The following is an 18,665-nucleotide window of genomic DNA, read 5'->3' as shown; positions in this document are numbered from 1 at the left end:
CATAGAAATAATGCAAACTTGAGTTCTTTATTTTCGAGAGGAAAAGCATAAGTGCTTTTTTTTCTGAAAGGGGCCTGAAAATTGATTGTTAAAAAGAATTGAATTAAATTAATTTGCAAGTTGGGTCACTTGGTCTACATCAGAAAGAAAGAAAGGAATTGACATTCTAATAAGGTTCTAGGTGACACTGATAAGAGAAAAAAATATTTTTTTCTTTAAACAATATGTGTTTATGAACTCTCTAAATATCACTATGATTTGAAGTTCAATTCTGTAACACCAGCTGACAATAGGCATGGTTTTTTGGTACCAACTGTAGTTTCGAGATATGACTCCGATAAATATTTCAGGTTTGAATTCTTATTAAAAGTTGATTCAAATTTATCTACAACCATATCCTCTGAAGGTTATTATTTTACCTGCATAGTGGTTTGAAATTTTATTGCAATGGGGATAAAGTATATAAACTCTGGAATCAGGATTGGATCAACTGAATTTGAATTAAGGCCTTAACACTTGTTAAGTGTAACTTTGAAGAAGTTGAAGGTCTTTTCTGTGTGCCTCATTTTCCTCATCTGAGAACAGATGAGAAAAAAAAAAAACCTACCTCATAGCTTTATCATCAGGATGAGATGCGATAATCATGTAAGCATAACAGCTGACACATAAATATAATAAGTAATCAATAAATGTTAGCTATTAATAATTTTAATAGTTTTTGTTAAAACAATCTGGCTGTGGTATATTTCTTTTCAATGGTTTCATCTAATTATTTGCATTTTTCTTTTCTCTGCTTACCTTCATTCCTTCTTTTATTTTTAGGAAAACCGATATGAACAATCCTCCAGTACTATAGAATCTCTGGCTGGGCGCAGTGGCTCACGTCTGTAACCCCAGCACTTTGGGAGACCAAGACAGGCAGATCCTTTGAGGTCGGGAGTTTGAGAACAGCCTGGCCAACATGGTGAAACCCCATCTCTACTAAAGATACAAAAATTATCTGGGTGTGGTAGCATGTGTGCCCGTAATCTCTGCTCCCTGGGAGGAATGAGGCAAGAGAATCACTTGAAACCAGGAGACGAAATGAAGGTTGCGGTGAGCTGAGGTGGTGCCACTGCCCTCCAGCCTGGGCCACAGAGGGAGACTGTCAAAAAAAAAAAAAAAAAAAAAAAGGAATCTCTCTGAAGCTGATCAGAGAATGCTCAGTGCTGAGTGACATTCCTCAGTCAAAAACTCTCTTTCCGTGTCTGGGTCACAATGCCCATCATTTCTTGCATTTGAGTGGTTTGTCCATGCCTTTTAATTTTGTTTTCAGTGCGCATTGTTAAAAGTCTGTGTTGGCCAATATTCAGTTCATTTTTCAAAAGTTGGAATCAAATCTTACAAACATATCCAGATTAAGACTAGCCACAAACCAGGATTTCAGGTTCTTTTCTAGCATGGTGCCAGATGGTACTTAGGTAGGATAATAAGGGAAATCTGTTTCCTTCCTCACATTTTATGTATCTGTCATAAATCTTAACTGACTTTAGATGAACTGCAATTTAGAAGTTCAAGTTTCAGGTGAAGGTTTGGGTGAAATTTCATTTTAATGTTTTATTAAAATTGATTTTCTTTTGTGATTATGAATGAATGCAATATCACTGCAGAGGAAGCATGTTGACAAGCAGTGACAAAAATCCAGCTAAGATAACAACATAGGGCAGTTGTTTTCTCCTCATCTTTATTATAGAACTACCAGTAAGAAACCTGTAGGCGTTATTATGCCTTCGAAACACGAGTAACATCAAGCTCTGCACTAATTAGCAAAGAAGAGAGAAATCTAAGCATCATTATGGGGGCTGTCAGAAGTGACTATGGTATTTATTCACAAATCTAGCAGACTACTGAGGCTTAAAATATGTGACTTATTAGGACATTGCTTTTGAATACAAATTATAATTTTAGAATAATAGATTGTTTGAATTCCTATAATTTAGATAAAAGCAAAAGCAAGGATACTTATTATATTTGCTTGAGTTAAAACAGTTACAAATATATATTTAATGAATTAATAGAGATGGAAAGAACTATGGTCTAAATTCTACCTAGTTTGAGGAAAGGTGATTTTATAGAAAAGCAGCCCCATGCATTATATTAATGAGCTCAAGGCTGATTTTGGGGAAATGAGACAGAAAGAAAATAAAGCTTATAGTACCATTGATATACAGTTATGGAAATTATTAGGTAAATAAAATAGAGGCATAATAGTATTTTGTCTGAAATGGGTTGTCAAACTGAATTGTCTTAAGATGGTGGCAAAAGAATAGGATATTTTGGGGGGTTTTTTAATTCAAAAAATAAAACTGCAGAAAAATAGAGAAACAATTTGATGATATGTTAAGAAAAGAATAGGAAATCTGTTATAAAACATTTTCCTTCTTTGCTGGACTCTTCTTTCTCTTTCACAACTCCTCAGTGTGGGAGTTTGTGGTGGGAGTGCTGTTACATCATTCTTCCACAGTCGACATTTAGAATCGTATCTGTAAACCTTGGTCAGCGTCTGGATGGGGACCAGCCATGCATTACCTTGTGCATATACAAAGACAAAAGATAGATTTTGATCCACAGGAAAGCAGATTGCCTGGGTTAGCTGCCCCAGACGTTTGTGTGTGAGTCATGTGCTTTCTTCTGGGTTCCGGAGCTCTGGGTGTGGCCCTCTTAGGACCTCACAGTCCAGACCTGCACACTTGGGGCTTGTGCACACTGGTACCTAGGAAGAAAGTGTGTCAAATGGCCAGCAGGTGTCAAATGGGATACTTGAAGATCTGTCAGTCTGGCAGGCTTCAGCTTGAATATTGGCTTTGCCATCTACAAGTTGTGTACCTTGGGCAAGCTGATCATGCTTTCTGAGCGACAGATTTCTCAAGTGCATGATAGGGATTTTAGGACTGTTCTGAACTTTAAATGACAGAATGCAGGTAAAATGCCTAGTACAATCCTTGCACTTAATAAGGGCTCACAAGCTATAACTGATATTATTGTATAAACTGTCTGCCAGCTACAAATGTTACACAATGTTGTGTAACATTGTGGATATTTTTAAGGACTTGTTAGCAGTGGCCCCTTTAGAATAAACAACTATTTCTCCAAGGATTTTCCCTCCAAATCCTCTCTGGAAATGCACTCGTCTTAGTGAAGAAGGTTCAAAAGGCTGAAGTGATGGGTTCACAGTTAGGTCAGGCAGTGTGGCCTGCAGTTTACATTAGAAGAGCTGGTGGAAAGCCTGGCTCTGCCATTACTTGTCATGGGACTTGGGATAGGACTTTCAATGCTTTTTAACTTCAGTTTTTCTGTCCTAAATGGGGATGGTGATGCTCACCACACAGAGTTGTGAGAATAATAGGAGATAAGTTTAGAGTGAATTCAATGTGTAATCTACAAAATAGGATAAGATACTAGTTCATCAACTACCAAAAAGCCCTCACAGCCAGCCTCTGGGAAGAAAAAGCATCTGTACTGTTTCTTCATCCTCACCAGCCCTTCGTCAACTGCCCTCACTCTTACTTTCCTTTTGGGGAAAATTTTTTCTTGGAAAGAAAAATCCGCATCCTCACCACTTGCTCAGTCCTTTAATGTCATTGCAACCTGATTTTGGTGCTTATCCTCTTTGTGGAAAATGTTCTCCCGCTTTGTCATTGAATTCAGATCCAAAATCCAAAATCCAAAGCCCTTCCTTTGAATTCTCTGTAATATTTGACATGATTACCCACTCTCGTCTTAATAATAAAAACAGGAGTCATTTATTGAAATGCTACTATGTGCTGCACTGTGCTAGCCACGTGGCATACATGATTTCATTTAACTTATACAAAGCCCTTGTGTGGCAGGTATTCGGATCCCATTTTACAGAGGAGGAAACTGAGGCATCAAGATGCTAACTAACTTGCTCAATATCACATAATTGCCACACTAGTGGCAAAAAAGAGATTGGAACCCTGCTAATACTGATGTTCCTTCTTAGAGCTTTGTTCTTTTCTTAGCTTCTGTTCGTAATACTTTTTTCTATTAAAATGTCGAAAGCACTGTGTACCTTTGTATGGCATTTGTCTCATATCTCACTCCTAACTCCTGGGAACTTGACATACCTCTTGAATAATGTATAATCCTCAAGGACCTCTTTTATTGTAATGCCTTCATGGGGCAAATCTTTTTTTTTTTTTTTTTTTTTTGAGACGGAGTCTCACTCTGTCCCCCAGGCTGGAGTGCAGTGGCACTATCTCGGCTCACTGCAAGCTCTGCCTCCCGGGTTCATGCCATTCTCCTGCCTCTGCCTCCCGAGCAGCTGGGACTACAGGTGCCCGCCACCACGCCCGGCTAATTTTTTTTTGTGTATTTTTAGTAGAGATGGGGTTTCACCGTGATAGTCTCGATCTCCTGACCTCATGATCCGCCTGCCTCGGCCTCCCAAAGTGCTGGGATTGCAGGCGTGAGCCACTGTGCCCGGCTGGGCAAATCATTTTTTAACAAAGGAAGTATTAGACAAAGAATCTCTCCTTGGGGTTGCAAAGTCTGAAGATTAAAGTAAGAATCTGAGAATGACATCAATTCCTTACTTAATTTACTTGTTTAGCCAACGTAACACTGACCTTATCAAGGTAAGAGTTTCCTTTAAGTTAACTGGTCAAGAGGTATTTTTCTTTTCATAAATAATGCAAGGGGATAGAAAGCTGAAGAGAAAAAAAATATGCATACTTTTTTTGTAAGTTACATTTGGAAACATTGTTGTTATTCTGATTAATGACAAAGAATTCCAGCCAGGGTAGAGCGTAATGTGATTTAGATAAACTCTAGGTAAAATAACAATGCACAGGAGAGAAATTTGAGCAAGTTTGCATGATGCTCAGATGGACCATAAACAAGAGACAATGAGTGTTGTTACTTTTCTTGTTGACCTTTATTTAACAGAACTCTCTCATTAGAAAAGAGCTTGCTTTAGCTTATTGTTAAAACTGCTGTGTGCTCACCTGCTTTGAAAAAGGAACAGGCAGCCCGACGTGGTGGTTCACGCCTATAATCCCAGCACTCTGGGAGGCTGAGCAGGCGGATCACCTGAGGTCAGGTGTTCAAGACCAGCCTGGCCAACATGGTGAAACCTCATCTCTACTAAAAATACAAAAAAAAAAAAAAAAAAAAAAAATGCTGGGCGTGGTGGTGTGTGCCTGTAATTCCAGCTACTTGGGAGGCTGGGGCAGGAGAATCGCTTGAACCCGGGAGGCAGAGATTGCAGTGAGCCAAGATCGTGCCATTGCACTACAGCCTGGATGATAGAGTGAGACTGCATCTCAAGAAAAAAAAAAAAAAAAAGAAAAATGAAGAGACAAGGTAAGCCCTGAGGCAGATTGTTTCCCTTCTTTTCTCTCTTCTCTCTACTTCAGAGTCTCTCTAACTCTTCTCTCTCTTCATGCTAATAGGTATAGCATTACTATATTCATTTATATATTCAGTGGGCAATATGTGTAAAGTGGATGTAAAGCATAGTATACAACAATATTTTAAAGAAAAGCGTACTAAAATATAGAGAACCACCAGGTATAATGAAATTTCCGTTTTGTTATTGAAAATAAAATATTAGCCATTTCATATTGCTTATCTTTTTATAAGATACCTCTATTTATACTGATCAAAATTCTATAAAGTAAGTGACATAATCTCACTTAATAAGGGAACTCAATTATTTGCCCAAGGACATCCACTAGATGGATTTTGAACTCTGGTCAACTTTCTTTCTATTCATCAATTCATCTTTTCATAAAATATAGTTCCTGTCTTCAATTTTGTAAGTAGAAGTAAAAAAGGAAAACTTATTTATACATATAGTTATGTTACAAGCAAGTACCAAAAGGTAAAATCTGCTGAAGGAGTTCAAAGATTGGAGAGGCTCCTTATAGCTTGGAGTGAAAGGAATAGAAAAGGAAGAGGAAAAATGGGAAAGGATTAAGGGGAGGCTTTATATTTAAGAGGAACCATTGAGAACTGGTAGATTTTGACAGGTGGAAATGATAGGGGAAAGAGACCTTTTCTGGAGGTTTGAAATGCATGGGGCTCAGGGACAGAGATATAAAGACATGATAGGCATGCTTGAGATATGGCAAGTAGTATAGTTTAGTTGTAACAGGGTGAGAGAAGGGAGGTAAGGATTAGGCTAGAAATTCCCCTGGCCATCAAAAATTGGAGGGTCTTGACATCTAGTCCTAGGAGACTTGATTTGCTTGGTTAAGTGAGAGCCAATGGCTGTGATGAGGGAAGTTCCATGATCAAGGTCATGCTTTGAAACTATTCATTTGCATGATCTATGCAGAAGAAACCCAGGGCAGAAAGAGAATGCAAAATTGTTTTCTCAAAATGTATAATATATAATAGATCTATGTATAATATTTGGTAAATTTCCAGGCCTTACCCAAAAAGATTCTGATTAAATATGGGCCACATGAATTGATGTTTTTACAAAGCTCCCCAGATAATTCTTGTGCAGGTGATTCAATAACTACCACTTTGAAAAATATGAGGGTAGAGTTGAGGAGGTTATTTAGCAAACTATCTTAATAACCAAAGTGTGCCAATAAAGGGACTTTATTTGTCTCTGAAGAGAAAAGTGACAGAAACAAAAGATATTTTGAAAGAAGAATCTGTAGGCCAATTAGATCTATCATTGGAAGAGGATTCGAAGACAATTATTGGCTTTAATAGCTGGAAGATTTGTGGTACAATGAATAGAAACATGAGACAGTATAGATTTATTAGGTCTGATAAGAGTTTAATTTTGCCAAGTGAATTTTGAAGTCTAAAGGTGACAGCCACAGGGAAATGTCAACATAGGTAGTAGACAACATAGGACTTGGGTTGGAAGAGCAAGGTTGCAGCTGGAGAGATGGCTTGGGTTTTAAGTGTAGATAGATGATATTTGCAATTACTGTAAAAAGCTCTGAAGAGTAAGAGAAGATAAAGAGCCCAGGAAAGGAGAAAAGATAAAAAGAACTATAAAGTAGGAGAGAACCTGGGAAGTTAAATAGTTAAACGTAATTCAAGTCAAGAGAGGATTTCAAGAGTATACATGCATACATACACACATACATACATACACACATACATACATACACATACACATACACACACATATATGAAGTAGAGGCAGTGAGTATACACTATAATTTTAAAATGTTTTTTGATGAAAGGGAACTGTAGTCCTTTTCCAGTGTTCCATAATCTCACCATCTATCCAGTTGTTTAACCAGAAATATAGCGTTATCCTTGACATCATCTCTTTCTCTACCCACATCTCAAATATAGTCCATAAACAACTCTATGAAGTGATTTTTTGTCTTAGTTCATTTTATGCTGCTATAACAGAATACCTGAGACTGAGTAATTTATACAGAACAGAGATTTATTTCTTACATACCTGGAGGCTGGGGAGTTCAAGGTCAAGGGGCCAATGGTGGAAAGCGGAAGAGCAAGAGAGCACACACACGTAAGAGAGAAGTGAAGGAGGAAAAGGGGGCCCAACTTGTCCTTTTATTAGGGACTCACTTCCACAATAACTAACCCACTCCAGCAAAAATGGCATTAATCCATTCTTGAGGGCAGAGCACTCATGACCTACTCATCTAAAGGTCCCACCTTTTAACACTGTTGCATTGGGGATTAAGTTTCTGTCACGTGAACATTGGGAATGTACTCAAATATAGCACTTTCCTGACACATATTCTTCTGGCCATCTTTCTGCCATCTCACTGCTGCCTGGGCTAGGCTAGCATCATCTGGATTACTACAGTAGACTTTCATCTGGCTTCTTGGCATCCACTTTTGTTCTTCTCCATTTTGATCACAACATTGCAGTCATAGATACCTTTGGAAAGCGCAACTACCTTGTCAGCCCCCTGCTTAATACCTTGGATGGCTTTCCATTCCTCTTAGAATGATGAGCAAACTCATTAATGTGACCTGTAAGGTCTTACCTAGCATGGCTTTTTTTCTACTTTTTAGCCTTATTTCCAAATACATGCTGCTGACTCTTGCTCTCCAGACACATTGACACTCTGTCAGGGCACAGTCCCCACTTACTCCCTGTAACAGGCTATAATTTAAAGTGTAGTAGGATGGAGAATGAATTTTTAAAATGTGTAGACACCTTAGGAAGTTCATAGGTTGAGGTGAAGTAAGTAGCTTCCTTTTTATCTTGTTTATTAATTTTCTTATTACTTCTCACTAGAATGTAAGCTACAATAAACATACTAAATGCCACCATGTGCCTGAAATCAAAATTACAACTTTATATGCTTATATGAAAAAAGACAGCTTTCTTCATATAGGCATGTAAATCAGAGCACATTTGTTTTCTTTATACCATTTTTTTTTCACTTTCAGTTCAGCAAACACTAAATCCACATGTCAATGGGGAAATAGACCTAGACGATTGAGAAGCAGATTGTTATAGACATTCTCTAGCCAGTTTTCTTTGTACCAGTTCTATTGTTGTATTTTCTATACCTACAAAAATTTTCTCATATTTGGGTATATGTTATTTAAACCTTCCTTCGCCTTTGTACATAAACTTTATTTCTCTCTCTCAACTTTTCTTTTGATTCATTCCAACAGAGAAATGAGTCCTGTGCTGTTCTATTTTTATGTTTTCAAAGCAAACAGTTACCTTGAGTTATCTACACAGAGAGCCTCACATGGCTGTTCCCAAGCACCACACAAATAAAACCACCATGAAGCAAAGTTAAACAAGTGAATGACCATCTTCACAGAGAGGGAGAAATGGGACTAATCCTGTTAAAATGTGATTAAAATGTGGCCTCTAAAGTTAGGTATTATTTTCTTCTGGATGTCAGGTTTTTATTCCCCCTTCTTCTACTTTCCTCATTTGAAATATAGTAGGAAACAAACAAACAATCCAGAGACAACCAATAGTTCCAGAATTTCTACAGAAATAGGATCCTTCTGGAGGAGTTTTAGTTCAGTTTGATGGGACTATACATTCTTCATATAGTCTAAAATTTTCAGATGCTTATGCAAAACCAAACTCAAGACATTCAAGAATTATCTCACGAGCAAGATTTACCAACTGCTTCTCTATCCTTCTCATAAAGTGCCTTATGCAGCATGTCCAGAATGATTCTCTGCATCTGATGCAAAGAAAGAAAGATTCTAGATTTGCATTTGAATTGCTGGCTATTTTTAACTTTCTCAGAGTTTTACTTTGAGAGATATTTTACCTTTGTGGATGAGTTATGGAGTCAGGTGCTTGACCTTTACCAGCTTTTCAGTGAAAAATCCAATGAGGAAAAGAGTTCAAATGTCTTACAAAACTAAACTCATTATTTATGAAGTCCTGAACTATGTCAGTGACATTCCCAGACACACATAGTGTAGTAAGGGCTTTGTTTCGAGAAATTCCCAAATTGAATCCTCTTTAGTAAAAATCCTATGTGGACTAATTTTGTAAATGATTTCCAATCATAGAAATGCCTGTGAGTGATAGGATTCTACAAAAAAAAACAGGCAGCATCAGAACTCACAAGCTGCTCTTTCCTTCCCCGTTTATAAGAGCCCTCTCTACACCATGGTGTGCAAAGGGGATTCTGTGGAATTAAAACTTGTGTGGTTTCTGGAACCCTAAATCCCCAGTCAAGCAGCCTGGTAAATAAAGATAAGGCATTTACTTGATTTCCCTAATATGGCTTTACCTCAGGGTATAGGGTGAGGAGGAGGGCATATATTAATCAAGAGGTTGTTTTTAAAAAACCTATTGTATATATTTAATATAGTTCTAGTCACCTGAGATTTATAAAAAACATCGTTGCTGCTTTCAATGAGTTTGCAACCTAATTATCTGGCTAAAACTTAGACTTTAAAATTTTAGTTGCATATTTTACTACTTGCCTATTTTTTTTTCTCATCAGATAGATTTGTTGAAAACTGAAAATGAGCTCTGATGTCCAGAATCTTTTGGAGTTTTAATTTTACACTCAGGAAAACACCAAGATGACAAGGAATCCACATGTGGGATTCAGCTGACATTTTCCCTATTTAGTATAATGCTGGCAAATGTAAGCCAAAGCCCTCCTGTCCAGTATTATAAGTATCTTCTCTTTCTTTCCTAAGAAGTCAGCAGAATTGACATTTGACTGCTGATTCATTTCCTCCCCTCCCCAGAGCTGAAATTCTCACCCAGGATCATCTGTCACCCTGGCTTTGATGAGGAGGGGGTTTAGGCATTTGCTGTCTGCACTGTCAAACTCAAAGTCAGCTTTGAATGGAAGGTCCCACCATGTGCTTTAGAAAAATAGGGTAGTGGCTGTGGGCAGACAGCAGAGAGAAAGGGAGAGAGAAACAGTCAAAAAGAGCATCTGATGTGGGCCTGGGAATATAAAGAGAAGAGGTGAGAGGCCGGGTGAATGAGAGTTTAGTGAGCCCATGGCAGATCCAGGGCTTAATTATTATAAAATAATTCCCTGCAGCACTGTATTTCTGAGGCGTATGATTTTTTTGACCATGTGGGCATTTACCCTTTTTAGGTCAAACTGGACACTAAGAAATCTACTATAGATATGACTGATTTGTTCTTTCAAGAAACACTTATTGAGCATTAACTACTGCCATGAAGTCTGCTAGGCACGGAAAGTACTGTGATGACGATGACCTAGTCCTTAACCTTTCAGAGACTTACAGTTTAAGGAGGGGTGGAAGGAGGCAGGTAAGTGAACCAAAGATCACAGCATAATGTAATAAGGACTGTGGTAGAATTACGCATGGAGTATTTTTGCGACAAAAAGGAGCAACATATTGTGAAGATTAAGAAAAAAATCCAATCCTAAAAATCTGTGACATTTTTATGACAGTGACACATACACACTTTTGGAGAGAGATACTAGTGTTGGGACCAGTTGCACTTACAGAGGAAGATATGAGAAATTACAAAATATTAAAGAACACATCCCCCAAAATTCAACCATTAGTTCCCAAGCTTCAGGAATCAGAAATTTGAGAAGTTTTTTGGTACAGAATGAAGCTCCGAATTGACTGAAGAAAAGGAAAGTTTAACCTATGTAGTAGATCAGGATTTGAGAGTTTCCCAATAGTTTAATTGGAGGTAGTGATATTTTTATTGAGCAATTAAATGAAACACCCTTTGGATTCAAAAATTAATGCTAAATCTAGAGTAACTGATGAGGCTAATTCCCAATTTCACGCACGTTGTGCACTGAAGTCATTTGTATGATCGTGCATTCACCTGGTCAGTTTCTCAGGGTTTCAGTCAGTGTAGCCACAGACAGAGTGAAGACACTGGACATGTTGAAGCTGAAGTCTGACAAGGTACTGGGTTGAAGTTCTGTCCCAGGTATGTGAATTATAGAATTAGGTATGGTATCTCAGAGAGGCAGACATTTTCTTTGATTTTTCCAGAATTGCTTCTTTCATTTGGACCTAATAAGCAGTGAGCAAATGTCATACACTTCAGGAAAATTGGTTTCTGGTTCTGGTCAAATGACTCTTAAATGACATCTCTTGAATGAGTTTGGAGACATGAAATGCCAAGAAGTAAAAACTAAAGGGGGCCTTTAAACCAAATCTCGCAGTATTATAATATATACAATTAAAGTTTATAGTTTCATCTTAGATAATAATAGTTTAATACAAATAGGTCATAGGCATTATGCATTAATTTGTGCCAAGCATGGTACTAACACCTGGGCACAGGTTATTTCATTTAATCCTTGTGACCCCATGAATAATATACCATTACTACCTATATTTCTTCTGAGGAAAGGGAGACTCAGGCAAGATGCAGAACTGGGATTCAAACTAAGATATTCAGGGCTGTGAAACTGGTTTCCTAATACCCCATTATATGGAGTGTCTAAGAAGGGCTTTCTTAATTTGTAAATTTGCATTAATTCAGATTGTTTCCTAGGAGTTTGAGTGTACTTTTGTTTAGGTAAGGAGTACATGAGACATCTGTATTGTTCAAATATGAAAGAAAATTCTATTCTTTAGATCCTTCCTTTAAAAAAATTCTCCTAACCACCAGTAGCCTTCAGTCATCAAATACATTAAAGACAGTTAATCTAACATTCAATTTATCAGGAGTCTTTACAGCTGAATAGAGAGTAAATTTTGATAGCATAGTAGTTCTTTGACCTTGAGCAATTTGATTAACTTTCCTACTTCTGAGTTTTCTTATCTGTTCAATGGAAGGTATAATATCTACTGCTGAGGTATGCTGTGAAGATTAAATAACAATAGTAATGAGATAACTATTACTTTTTGAGCTTCTCCTCTGAGCCAGTTACTCTAATGGGAAAGTGGTATATATTATGACATTTAATCTTCAACCCAACCAGGTAGTTACTACTGTCACCAATTACCACTGAAGAAACTGAGGCTCAGTAAGGTTTAAGAAACTTGCCCAACATCATGTAGCTATTGTTAAATATAAAGTTTCGGTGCTGCAAAAGGAATAACACTCGAATGTAAAATTTTCTTTTTAATTCTCAGCAAGACAAGTTACTTCTATAGAAGGGTGCACCCTTACAGATGGAGCAATGGTGAGCGCACACTTGGACAAGGGAGGGGAAGGGGTCCTTATCCCTGACACATGTGGCCCCTGCTGCTGTGTTGTTCCCCTATTGGCTGGGGTTAGACCGCACAGGATAAACTAATTCCAATTGGCTAATTTAAAGAGAATGACAGGGTGAGTGCTTTGGCAGGAGTCGGGGCAGAGCAGGTAGCAGGTAATCTGAATGAGTTAGGGTGGAGCAGGTAATCGGAATGAGTCAGGTGGAGTAGGTAATCGAAAAAGGTTGCTTTATGAGGAAGTTAAGTTTAAAAGTAGAAGGCAAAGAATTGAACATACTGATATTAATTCTTTGAAAAGAAATTTAGAGCTCATATCTAACAACATGAAGTAGAAAAGGTGAGATTCAAACCAAGTTTATCTTGTCTTAATGCTTGTGTTTGTCTCAGATGCTGCATTCTTTTCACATCACACTACCTCTTGACACTATAAAACATTCTAGAAATATTGGACATTATTATTTAAATCCAATTTGTACAATAAGATTATTATATAATATTTTAATTAGTTGAAAAAATGTATAAGTGGTAGAGATGTCACTGTTTAACAGACCATGAGATTGTACCATGCTGATTTTGAAAGTGTAAATGAATAGTACGATTATTGATTAGTATTAACTGATTCCTACTGCTGCACAGGTTACTGGGGCTTGTGCACTTAGAAAGCCATACTGACCCCAATCATCACTTCCAACTTGGTTTTACCATCCCTTTCCTCATCTCCAGGGGAGAGGAAAGAAAATATAGGACGTGTCAACATTTATAGTCATTTGTATAGGAGATCTGTGAAAATGTCCTTTTTGAAATAGAAGTCATCATTTGGATAAGATCAAATTCAGACAAATTGAATTTTTATTTGCTTTGACATGGATTGGAATCAGTGATGTGATTTTTTTACCCTCCTGTGCAGGGAGGGGAAAGAAAACCATCCTGATAAATTTCCTTAACTTTCTTGAAGGTGCTCAATATTTTTCTCTTTGGAAAAAGCAACAGAGTGTTATGACACAGAGCTCTGACTCTGAGGTTGAAAATCTTATACTTGGAATCTAATGCTACTAATGGATTTTGATGAAGGAAAACATTTAATTACTACATTGAACAATTTGTTCATTCGTTTGACAATTGTTCATTAAGTGCCTACTACATAAGAGGCCCTATTCTACGTGCTATGAATACTTCAGAAAGTAAATAAAAATTCCTGCTTTCATAGAGTTTACAACTGAGGATAAGGGAGATAGACAATAAAATCTTAGCATGTAATGTCCTGGGGATAATATGGTATGCTATGGAGAAAAAGAAAGCATTGTCTGGGAATAATAAGTGTACAAAGGGGTGTGATTTGAAAGGTGTTTTCAGGGAAGTTTTCTGACATTCAGCAGAAACCTGAAAAAAGGTAAAGAACTGAGTCAAGTGACTATGCAGGGGAAGAATTCTTTAGGCAGCAGGCAGAGCAAGTCAAAGGCTCTGAGGTTTGAGAGTGCTTGGTGGATTTGAGCACTAGCCCAGGAGGCCAGCGTGGTGGCAGTGGAATGGGAAAGAGTGGTAGCAGAAGGGTACAGGGAGGAACCAGATTATTCCAGGGCACACGGGCCACTGTAAGGCCTTGGCTTCTATCTGCAGTCATACAGAAAGACATCGGAGGCTTTTGAGCAGAAGGTATGACTTAACGTCAATATTGAAATGACCACCGGTGTTGGGTAGAGAATAGAACGTGTGGGTGGGAGAAGGGAGGCAGAAGTAAGAGACCAACTGTGAAAAATATGTAATAATGTGAGAGTTGGTAGTGACTTGCCCAGAGTGGTAGCAGTGGAAATGACAAGAAATAATTAAAGCTAGGCATAGTTTGAAGGTAGAGGCATTAGGATTTCCCGTGATGTGCGAAAGAAAGAGAGAATCACAGAGGACTCCAAGGTTTTTCTTCTGAGCATGTGCAACAGTGAAGTTCCCATTTACACAGATGGAGAAAAATATAGAAGGAGGACATTTTGTGGAATTCCGAAAGTTGATTTTGCACATATCCTGTGTGAGACGCCTGTAAGACATTTAAGTGGAAATGTTAGGTAGGTAGTTGGATATGTAAGTATGGAGGTTAGAGGAAAAGTCGAGGTTAGAGGAAAAGTCAAGGTTAGAGATTAGAATTTGTGAGCTCTCAGTATAGGGGAAGTTTCTGAGGGCTTGAAACTTGATTGAACTCATTTAGGGCTTAAGTATAGATAAAGATGAAATTTATAGTTGATCCATGGAACACTCCAATATTTAAAGATTTAGGAAATAATGAAGAACCAGCAGGAGATTGAAAAAGCCTCTATTTATAAAATAAGGAGAAATCATACACACACACACACGCACACTCAACACACACACACACACACTCTCTCTCTCTCTCTCTTTCCCCGTTTTTCAGAAACCTGAGTTAAGAGGTAGGAGTCAGTCTCTGAAAAAGGGTAATGCTGTTTTTCTTGAAGTACCAAGAAACCTAAAGATGAAGAGGATTTGACAATGGAATGGCATCTTTAATCAGTTGTGCTTAGACAAGCAAATGACTTTGGAATTTGAGGTAAAGACATACTACATGATATGCAGCAGGATCACAGGCAAAGATGGCAACAGGAGGTAGAGATAAACTTTTATGATATGTCTTATTCTTACTATTGATATAATAGATGCTCTTTGAAAAAAATAGCAACCGTGCAAATGTATGAAGAGAATAAAATGCACCAATTCCACCTCACTGAGATAACTGCTGTTAACATTTTGATGCATTTTTTTCCAGTTTTTTTCATACACACATATGCATTAACAAAATTATATATACATTCTTGCAGTCTGCTTTTTTATTTGATATAATAGCAGAAATATTTTTGGAAGCTTTATTTTTAATTATATTTTGATGAGAGGGAGAGATGATCAAAGGGGAAGATTGTGTTAGTTTGAGAAATATCTGGTCAAATATCTTCCAATAAAGTAGGATGATGACTGTCTGTGTATATAAGAAAGACAGAGAACAAGGACAACTCTGGATTCTAAGTGTCTTGGTGACTGATACGATGGCTGTGTTACCCATGGGGACTGAGGAAACAAGACTGACTAAAGCTGTGCTTATTTTTTATATCAAGGGGGATTGCAGACTTGCTTTTTGCATAGCTGGAGAATTGCTTGTTTTTTATTACTAGATGTAGCAGAAGCTGAAAGAAAAAGATATCTCAAAATGTTTTGGCTGATATCTACCAATGTAAACAGGCAATGAAATTAATTTGTGATACAAAGTAGATTGTTTTGACTAAATTACTTGGTTTGGCTTTCCTCACAGCTTACAAAGAAAAAAAAACAAGCACCATATCTCCTCTATATTTTTCATGTTGCGGGCGTACAGTCCAGACACATACATCATCAAGAATTAATACAGAAACTTTTTCCTCATCAATCTGTGAAAATTGTGAAAATTCGTTTTAGTTTATCAGTAAAGTATTATGAGCATAACCATAGCAAAATAATTTCTCCTGTTGACAACTTTCATGGCATGAATTGCCTCTAAAGTAAATACCTGATGCAATTAGATTCAGAAGATATTGGTAAGACCAGAGGCAGTGAAAGTCCTTTTACCCTTAATGAAATTAATGAAAATAATAGAAATAATATCAATTTGTAAACCTCTAACAACAGTAAGTAAAATGTACGTGTGTATTTTTGTTTGTGTATTTTGAGCTCTCTCTTTCTATACATGCATTCTTGACTGGTCAGTTGGCTGGAGAAGGGACTTTACAAGGTCAAGGGCACACATTTCACTGGCCACACAGAAGCAGAAAACGATGTCATAGCTATCAAATGCACCAAGAATTCCATACAGTCATTTCGTGGACATGTGGTCTGGTCACGTAAAGACCAGCCAAGAGAGTTCGGCTGGTTCAGTAAAATCCACCACACTGTTAGGAAAAACAAACAGGAAACTTTAACATAGATGCTACCTACTATGGGGCAATGATTTCAACTTTGTATGTGGATTACAGTATATATGTAGAAGCTCACAAATACACAAACTCAACTGCATCAGAGAAGAGCAAAAGCCCTATTTATCCTTAATTGCAGTATTTAGCTGAAAACAAACATACTCTAATTGTCTTTTACTTTTATTTCTAGTTAATTCTGCATTAGTATGGAAGTTTTAGATGCATTTGAAGAATATTGCATTCTTTTATAAATTTACAATTATATCATGTATCTGCCATTCGTTATAACCAATCTATGCCTCAGAATATAGAGTTTTTCAGAATATAAAGCAACATCTTTACAGCCCAGAGTACGTGAAGTCCGCTGGGTAACAACACAACAGCACCGAGAGAGAAATTCACTTACTATGTTTCTGCCACTTCACATTGAGGGTCATATGCAATGACAAAGACTGAAATTTGCACCATAGATCAAGTTGAGAAAACACTGGTTTCTGATCATTGTACTTTTGCCTTAGAAATCTCAGCCTGTGATTTCCTGACATTTCCTTTTCTGATTGTGCTATACTGATCCCATATAAAGTACAAAGCAGTATAATAAGTTCCTCTGGGTTCCTTTGGAACCCAACAGCCCCTCCCATCTTTGAAGGAAAATTGTGTTTTTATGCTGTTCATTTAAAAAACAAAACAAAACAAAAAGGTAAAATGTCAAGTCCATAACCTCTAACGAATCACCATTTCCATCTGCAGCCCCGGCAGTTGTTGAAAAGCAAGAGCAGGAACCGAGAGAAAGCCCCTTCTTTTAGTGGAAAACTCTTGCTGTGCTTAGGAAAACCATGAACCCAAACAGTGTGGGTCAGCCTTTCAATATGCAAAACGGACGAAGGTACCCAATTTTCTTTTATAATAGATTACATAGGAAATAGTTCTTTGTCAGGGAAATTTGTCGTAATCTTCCAATTTCCCCTTTGAAAAATCAGACTCTGACCATCAAAACACATTGACTGTAGAAATAAAATATTTATCTAACAGGTTTCAAATCTTAAGGACCGCTTCCTCTTTATTTTTCTTGGACCTTTATGCCTTCCACCCACGAAAGTCTTCACTCAACCCTACCAATAGCCCGGCTGGCACCACAGATAAGAGGCAAAGTGTTTCCTTCGTGACCTCTAAGCATTCTACTCCACAGGAAAAGCAACGTGGAATGCACACTCAGCAGGCTATAAGCCTGGAGCCAGTTTGTCCTGGAGGCATTTCTGCCATAAAACATAACACTATCCACTGTGTTTTGCTCTAAGCAGACCATCTCCCACTCCCCTCTCCCTCCTCTTGCTGCTTCTCACTCCGCACCTGGCTGCAATTCACGATCCGCACGCCACAGAACAAACAAAAAGCATGAAACAGCAACAGATTCCTTTGTTTTACATGCAAATCCTACCTCCGGTAGTTGTCACATCTTCCTCAAAAGCCACGCTTAATTTTTAGTGACAGCGATCCAGTGCAGTCCTCCAAATAGCCACCGGTAATCATCATTACCTCTTGTGTCAAAAGCCTTTGTGGACCATTAATGTCACAACCCTTTCTAACTCATAGCTTTAATACTCCCTGCTCAAAATGTCTGAAAGAGTTTGGAAGGACAATAGGAGTGACAGGCACGCTAGACAGCCATGCTTGAAATTAGTTATCTGGAGCTCCGTTAAAGCTGCTTCATACTGTTTTAAAGCGTGCAGGAGGTAGGATTTATTAGCCTATGATAGGCATGCTGTTTCTGTTTTTATTAAATACTGTAATAGGCTGTCTGTTAGAAATGCTGTGATAGGTCCAACATCACTTCCCCACTGCTTTCGAATTCTCATATTAAAAAGGGAGAGAGGGCTCACAGTCTTCCTTCCCAGACCGACATCGCCCTGCACTGGATCAGATTTCCAAATCCTCCTTAACTATAGGTGAGAGAGCCAAATAGATACTTTCGATATGGAAAGCGAACTTGGTAGTAAACACTCTAGGATTCTCCAAACAATTCTCTCACTCCCAGTAAGGGATTCCTGCTCTTCCCAGTTACAAAAATAAGTGTTCTCTGGAGTTAGGTATGAGAAT

General features: G+C 37.8%; 1 protein-coding gene across 1 annotated transcript in view; it reads right to left on the bottom strand.

Moving 5' to 3' along the window:
- Positions 1 to 18,433, bottom strand: part of KCNMB2 (potassium calcium-activated channel subfamily M regulatory beta subunit 2) — a 302,680-nt gene extending 284,247 nt beyond the window's left edge. Inside the window, exon 1 of the mRNA XM_063661417.1 lies at positions 18,007 to 18,433. The gene's annotated coding sequence lies outside the window, so the exon portion shown is untranslated. The remainder of the gene's footprint in view (positions 1 to 18,006) is intronic.
- Positions 18,434 to 18,665: the final 232 nt, after the last annotated feature.

Source organism: Pongo pygmaeus, chromosome 2, assembly GCF_028885625.2.
Source record: "Pongo pygmaeus isolate AG05252 chromosome 2, NHGRI_mPonPyg2-v2.0_pri, whole genome shotgun sequence".
NCBI classification, from domain to species: Eukaryota; Metazoa; Chordata; class Mammalia; order Primates; family Hominidae; genus Pongo; species Pongo pygmaeus.
The sequence above is the reverse complement of the archived record's forward strand: the minus strand, read 5'-3'. Positions and strand labels throughout refer to the sequence as shown.